Source organism: Trachymyrmex cornetzi, unplaced genomic scaffold, assembly GCF_001594075.2.
Source record: "Trachymyrmex cornetzi isolate Tcor2-1 unplaced genomic scaffold, Tcor1.1 scaffold291, whole genome shotgun sequence".
Classification (NCBI taxonomy): Eukaryota; Metazoa; Arthropoda; class Insecta; order Hymenoptera; family Formicidae; genus Trachymyrmex; species Trachymyrmex cornetzi.
Window position 1 is genome coordinate 106,365 of NW_017297596.1, and position 7,786 is coordinate 114,150.

The following is a 7,786-nucleotide window of genomic DNA, read 5'->3' on the forward strand; positions in this document are numbered from 1 at the left end:
TTATTATATATAATTTTATACAATTTTATATAATTTTATGTAATTTTATATAAAACATTCTTTCCCGGGATAATGTCTACAAAACCTCGATGTTTCTGCGCTAAAAAAGCGCTTTTGAATCGCTTTGAAGTGCAAGCGCTTTTAAAGCGCTTTTCACGCGCATAATCATTTTTTGATCAATGTGACTTGAAATCTGCCGAGTTATTCATGTGCTATGAAACCGCATAACTGACAGCAGTTTTGGGTGGTGCGATCTGAAGAGCGCTTCGAAAGCGCTTTCCATGCGCTGCTGTGCTACGTGGGCTGCTATTGTCCTATTGGTTGACTTTCTTTCAAGAGGGAGAGAAGTTTCACGAGAGAATGTGTGCACCCACTAGTGTGTCCTACCCAAACATTGTTCCATCTCTTTCAATCGTGTCAAGATGGTTTTGATGCTATGCTCCGTCCAGTGTTATATATCGATGGATTCAACAGTTGAGTCTACAGTCAATGAATACATTCAGCAGAATGTTTAATTTGCTACTGTCCGATATTTTCTTCAAGCTGAATGAATTATATTGTTAAATGTTGAGGAATGATCCTATCTTTCAGCAGATTATCACAAAATGGTTACAAATTCGTTGCCTTCTGCTCACAGACTTCTATGAGTGCTTTCCATTTGATGGCACAAGTCGACACAAGCGTTGTTCTATCTTCTTGGCATTTAGAGAGTGATAAAGATAGAATGACACTTGCGTCGATTTGTGCCCTCAAATGGAAAGCACCCTCTGCAAACCCTATCCCACGTGAAATGCATAAGTCGGGATCTACAATAGGATTTTCAGTCTTAAGCCATAAGAAATGGACGAATAACAGTCGCTTATTCTTCTCGGATTCGACTGTAATTGGTCAATTTTTTTGCGACTAAAGGCTTAAAACACCTATTGTAGGTCCAGGGTAACAGATTGTAAGCATAACATAAGGCTTATGTAAATCAACATGGCGACTTTATGCTCGATATTCATTTTTCCAGCGGTCTTCTTTCATGTTTATGCTCCGTTATACATTTCATGTGAGATAGGCTTGAAAGTCTGGGGTGGCACCCAATTGGACACGGCTCAATTGGACACGAGCCACTCACAGCGCTTGAGACTACAAAGGTCCTAAGCACCGGTCGCTGTGATTGGTGGCGTCCAATCGAGCCGTGATCAATCGGGATCACCCCGAGATTGGTACGATAGAGATTGGTGTGGGGAGGATTCCGTTTGCCTACAATCCCGATTGCTCACACCACTTATATCAGCTGGTGCCTAGTAATTTTTCACTTCTTTACTAATGAGAATATTTTATTTTTAAATTGGCCAATTAGCGACAAATGTGTGCAATATGAAATGTGTGCAATCGGAGCCTTCCCATTGGTGCGATAGATATTGGTGCGAAGAATTGTGTTCAAGCGAGACCTCTGCTCCCCGGAGGATATTATCGCTGTATCTTTGGATTCTTTGTCGCATGATGCTATGACGGTTTTTAGTGGGTCGGAAAATGAAAAAAAAACATGCCGACATAATTGCTGGATTCACACTGCATCCGATTTGCATCGTTCGACGCTCTGCAACCAATCAGAAAACAGTATTCCGATGAAACGAAGCAAAATCCATCGGAATCCTGTTTTCTGATTGGTTGCAGAGCGTCGCACGACGCAAATCGGATGCAGTGGGAATCCAGCAAATGGCTTCGTTAACAGTGATAGCGTGTGTAGTTAGAGACCCGTATTCAGAACGTGCTTTTATCGACAAAAGCGCGCTTTTATTTCTGAAATTCTATAATATGCGTAACGTAAAATATAGTATGTTAGCGCGCTAACATCGTTGTAAGCACGTTCTGAATATGGGCCAGAATGTATACTACAGATTTGCCCACATCGCTAACTGACTAATTTAAAATAATAATATTTCATTGGTAATGTATTCAAAAATACTGGGAACCTCCCTTCCGCCCCACCGATATGGAAATTATATATTTAATGCAATATTTTTATATTGATACACTTTACGCACGCATTTAGATTAAAATTAGTTAAACATATTACTTTTTTTATGACAAATTGATATATTTTGTTTAGATAAAAAATTAGGGAGGATCCCGTTTGCCTACAATCCCGATTGCACACACCACTCATATCAGCTGATGCCTAGTAATTTTTCACTGCTTTACCAATGAGAATATTTTATTTTTAAATTGGCCAATTAGCGACACATGTGTGCAATATGCAATGTGTGCAATCGGAGCCTATAGACATTACTAAATTACAAATATTTACCCAGTGAAAAATTATAAATGACTATAGATCGAATTATTGGGCAAGTTCAAGTCGAGAAAGCTTCTGATAGCGATTTACTGACTCGACCCGACTCTGAGTCAACAGTCTGTTCTTTTCAGCTGCATTTCTTACACAATTTAGCTCTTCTGTTGCAGCTAAACAGAACAGATTGTTGACTCAGAGTCGGGTCGAGTCAGTAAATCGAGGGAGGATCCCGTTTGCCTATAATCCCGATTGCACACACCACTCATATCAGCTGGTGCCTAGTAATTTTTTACTGTTTTTCCCCACCTCTCTCTCACTGGGGATGAATTAAGTTTATATTCTATCTTAAAATTGACGTGTGTGTGTGATGCGTCGTCTACAATACACGGAGTAAAAGGTAAGATTAAGAAATCGACCAATCACAGTCGAATGTGAAAAGAATAATCAACTATGATTGGTCATGCTGAAAAGAATTGTTTTAAAATCGGTTACAAACCAATGAATAAACTTAATTCTATTATAAAAACAGGGAAAGACAAGCTTAACAAAATGGAACTTTGTAATGTAATTTATAAAATCAATTGTCTGAGCTGTGAATCCTCATATGTTGGGCAAACGAAAAGAAAAGTAAGAACTAGAATAAAAGAACATAAATCGAACACTGCCAGTTCGAGCAGTCTCCACAGTGTAGTAGCACAACATCAAGTGAATTTTGATCACAAATTTAATGGGGTGACAGAAATTCTTGATACGAAACCCTTTTTCAATAAAAGATTAACATCGGAAATGATATTCATCAAAAAACAAACACATAGTATCAATAAACAAAATGACACGGAAAAGTTACCCGAATCATATTTTCCGTTACTTAAAATATCGTCCTCTACATAATTCTAGAACTTTCCATTACTATCTCAGTGAATGTATATGAACATGTACGAAAATTAATATAACGTTTTTAACGCTGAGCACAATCACATTGGCTCTAGATCCCGGATTGCTGTTTATTTTATCGTTCGACGCAGGTTAGTTTGTCTAAAAAGTATTATATATCGATCTTTTCAATCTTTTTATTCTCTTGACGTATATTGATCTTTATATAGTTTTTTTCTCTTGACATGGTTAATTTAGAACTATTATTCAAATTGTATTTTTTAATTAAATTACTTAATATTTTAAATATATTACAATATAAAGTATTCTTGTTATGCTCACATAAAAGAAATTTGTGAACACGATCAATATGATTAATTTTAAGAAAATTTATATATAATTTTTAATAGAAATAGGAACTTTTGCGTTGAATCGAGGTTGAACAAAGAATGTTCCTATTGGCTTTAGTTCATTTATCAGGATCCGGTAGACAATTTAATTGTTTGAACACGGTTGCGTCTATCGTAATCAAATCTATTTAAGAGCGTTAGCAAATCATCTGCTGACAACATATAGAACTTATATTCGTTAATTTTAACTAATTATATGCGTAATAAATTATTATTAACTATTTTTGTAATACTGAGGAAGGTCTAATTTAAGACCGAAACGTCTATTTTATTGTAATATTTCAAATACAAATAAATTTTCAAGCCAATCTCAATCTGGCGTTCGTGGTGTATGCCTTCTTAACTATATTGTTTTAAATTTTTACCACGGTATATTCTATTTTGTTTATAATTGGTCAATTTTTTACTCTCATTTCTTACTTCGTGTATTGTAGACGATGAATTACGCGCCCTGAAGCCTCTTTTCATTGAGGTTAATAGTTCTTCGATTCCGGTAAAATTTGGTATATGGGAATTTTCGAGGTAGCTGATTTCGAAACGGGGTTAAAAATTCAAAATGGCCGAATCAATAGGTGCATTCAGTACTACACCGCTCAGTAAGCGCTCAGTGGGCTCTTGCATCTGATTGGCTCCCAACTCTATAGGTTCGTCAAGTCCACTATAATGGGTGCATTGGGAGGATCCCGTTTGCCTACAATCCCGATTGCAAACACCACTCATATCAGCTTGTGCCTAGTAATTTTTCACTGCTTTACCAATGAGAATAATTTATTTTTAAATTGGCCAATTAGCGACGCATGTGTGCAACATGCAATGTGTGCAATCGGAACCCTTCCCGAGAGAAGTTTCACGAAAGAATGAGTGCGTTCAGCACCCATCAGTGTGTCCTACCCAAACATTGGCTGCGTTCAGCAGACTCAACAGTTTTGCAACCGTTTTGTGATTCTTCGCTCAGATAGGACTATTCCTTTAAATCTAAAAGTATAATCCAATCAGCGCAACGAATTATGAAACGGTTGCAAAACTGCTGAATTTGCTGAACGCAACCATTGTTTCATCTCTTTCAGTCGTGTCAAGATGGTTTTGATGCTATGCTCCGTCCAGTGTTATATATCGATGGACTCAACAGTTGAGTCTGCTGACCGCAGCCAATGGATTTTAGCTCATCCAATCAGAATTTTAGATTTAGAAGAATACACCAATAACAGTAAGCGCTCACTCAACTGTTGAGTCCGCTGAATGCGCCCATTGAATACGTACAGCAGAATGTTTAATTTGCTACTGTCGGAAATTTTCTTGACGCTAATAAAAACCTTTGTGTAGACAGAAATAAAAAAAATGGGGGTGATCCCGATTGACCACAGCTCGATTGAACACCACCAATCACAGCGACCGGTGCTTAGGAGCTTTGTAGTCTCTAGCGCTGTGAGTGGCTCGTGTCCAATTGAGCCGTGTCCAACTAGGTGCCACCCAAAAAAATGTATTGTGTCTAGAGAAGTATGTAGCAATACAAATCAATGATATCTTGTTTTTGATAAAAACCTTCGTGTTCATAAAATGAATTATCGTGTCTTCAGTACAAAGTTTGTACTGAAGACACGATAGTTCCTTTTATGTTGATATCGCACGAATATATGTTGAGAACGTTTTACGACAAAGCGGACATTTGCCATCTTCCAGATGTCCCACGCATCATTGCAGATACACAAATGACCACATGGAACAAATACGTAAATGGCATCGGTGCTTAAGCATATACAGCATGAGCCTGGATTACATTCATGTAACGTTACTAGATCTGTAGAAATGACCGGATGAAAAGGAATATCGATCTGTTCATCTTCACTTGAGATGATAGCACTGAAATCATCGTCCGGCACACGAAAAATATCTTCGTTATCTGTAAAATAATAAAACAACGAAATATATAAATGTAATAATTTATTGATAATGACATTAATCGTGTATAGCTGAGATAGTGAGAAGATAATCGGCGGTCGGCCTAAAAGATCAGTCCAAAAAGTGCAACTAACGCTAAATTTTCGGATAAAAAAGTATGCGAAAAATGGGGGTGATCCCGATTGACACGTCTCGATTGGACACCACCAATCACAGCGACCGGTGCTTAGGAGCTTTGTAAGCTTCTCAAGCGCTGTGAGTGGCTCGTGTCCAATTGAGCCGTGTCCAACTGGGTGCCACCCGAAAAATGTCTGTGAGAATATATATATATATACATATACAGGGTGGCCCGAATTTATTAAATGTCAAAACTTCAGGAGCGTGTAGAGGATCGATGAACTAAGAAAAAAAGTCCGATATATGCTCGTTTTTGGAGAAAATCGCAAAAAAAAAGACAAAACGTGGTTACTTTGTTCTTGCACTGTCTCTGAAGAATTGTTGTATTACATATAATAAAATACATTATATACATCCATACACATATATATATGCGCACGCACTCTCTCTCTCTCCCCCTCCCTCCCTCCTTCCCTCCCTCCCTCCCTCCCTCCCTCTCCCTCTCCCTCCACTCTCTCTCTCTCACCTTCATCTACGTACGGTATCATTTCGTCCTAATCAGATACTTGATCAAATCCTAGTGCATTCTCCACCAAATCAACGTCTCGTTATTTTGTGTCTCGGCACTCGCCTGTCCTGAAACAATAACAACCGTTATTACGTTTTCTATATTTTTATTAATGATAAATCCAACACTCGCACGAATGAAGCATTATGAAGATATAATAGAAAATAAAATGAATCAATTCAGTTTTGTTAAACACGTCGCTTTTGTGTATAAATTCAGAACTCACCTTCATTTACAGACGGCGTTGTATCATTTTAAGCCTGATCAGATTTCCGTGTGTTCTCCGTCAAATCAATCGTCTCTGTACTTTGTTGTACAGTATTCGCGTGTCCTAAATTGATATCAATTTATTATCATATTTTATCAATAATTTTGTTGACGATATACACAAAAATACCGCCTGAATCAAATATCATAAAAAATATAGCTTTTAATATCGATTAAGTTACATTAGCTTAATTAACTGCATATACACACGTAGTCATTAATGCTTTTACATCCCAAGTTACACGCGGAAAAGGAATGAGAAGAAAGTATGAAAAGGCGTATTAAGGCATTAACGACTACGTGTGTATATTGTACGTACAGTACATATAAATCATTAGGAACTATTCTTTAAGATGACAGCCAAGATGAAAAACTAAGATATAAATTCTTACTTGTTTGCGTATGAGTTTGTCTACCGCGTCTTCTGCCGGATCTTCCGCGAGGTCTTCCGCGAGGTCTTCCGTGAGATCTTCCGCGTGGTCTTCCGCGAACACGTGAAGCTGACTCGTTCGTTGTAGTATCGTCCAATAGGGCTTCCGATCCCAAATTATCGATGACTGTTTCCGACATTACTAGTTATATGTAGAAAATAAATTACGACTTGTCTTTCCAAATTTTTATTCGAATCTTAATCTCTTATTCATAAAAAGAAATAGCGTATTACAAATCTGACGCAAGATGATATTTTCGTAATACGTTAATTATTTTTGTAATTACAAAATTAAGATTCAAACAGGACATTTTTCTTCAAATCCTTTTTTAAAAAAAAATATCTTGAAATCGAGTCAGGAATATATCTTTGGAATGGATAAATGAGTAGCTTGACTCGCCTTTTAAGTTATTTTCTATTTATTAATAGTCTTATTATAGATTTTGTATTGATATTACGAGATGTTCCAAAATTTACTGCCAGTACTGAAAATATATAATGCACGTAACGTAAACAATAGATTTTTAGTACTGGCAGTAAATTTTAGAACACAACTGTTAACATAAATTTTACAGTCAATAACAGAGATATATATAACGATAAATGATAAAAACATGTATTTTACCTTGTACGACTTTCTGATGATTTAGTCTTAATCTCGTAGATCTACTGTGCCAACTGCGAGGCATCCCACGACCTCGTCTAGTTTCACTTATAGATGCTGCATTAAGTGTGCGGATATTGCCAGGTGTGACTGTTACAATAATATAAATATAGAGTATACCCTAGTGAATCAATTCTGAAATATTATATTTTCTATTTTGTAATTTCTGAATTTTTGAAAAGAAAGCTCTAAACTTTTTTCTCAGATTTTATAACATTTCATCAGATAATTTGAAACGAGAAACTTTACAATAAAAATTCAAGAATATTTTGGA

The 7,786-nt window shown here is 36.6% G+C and overlaps 1 long non-coding RNA gene across 1 annotated transcript; it reads right to left on the reverse strand.

Moving 5' to 3' along the window:
• Positions 1-6,150: 6,150 nt before the first annotated feature.
• LOC108762290 (uncharacterized) lies at positions 6,151-7,520 on the reverse strand. The gene is made up of 4 exons (XR_001940161.1): positions 7,474-7,520; positions 6,811-6,990; positions 6,378-6,482; positions 6,151-6,219 (listed from the first exon to the last, which is right to left on the reverse strand). It is a non-coding gene; the product is annotated as an uncharacterized LOC108762290 (long non-coding RNA).
• Positions 7,521-7,786: the final 266 nt, after the last annotated feature.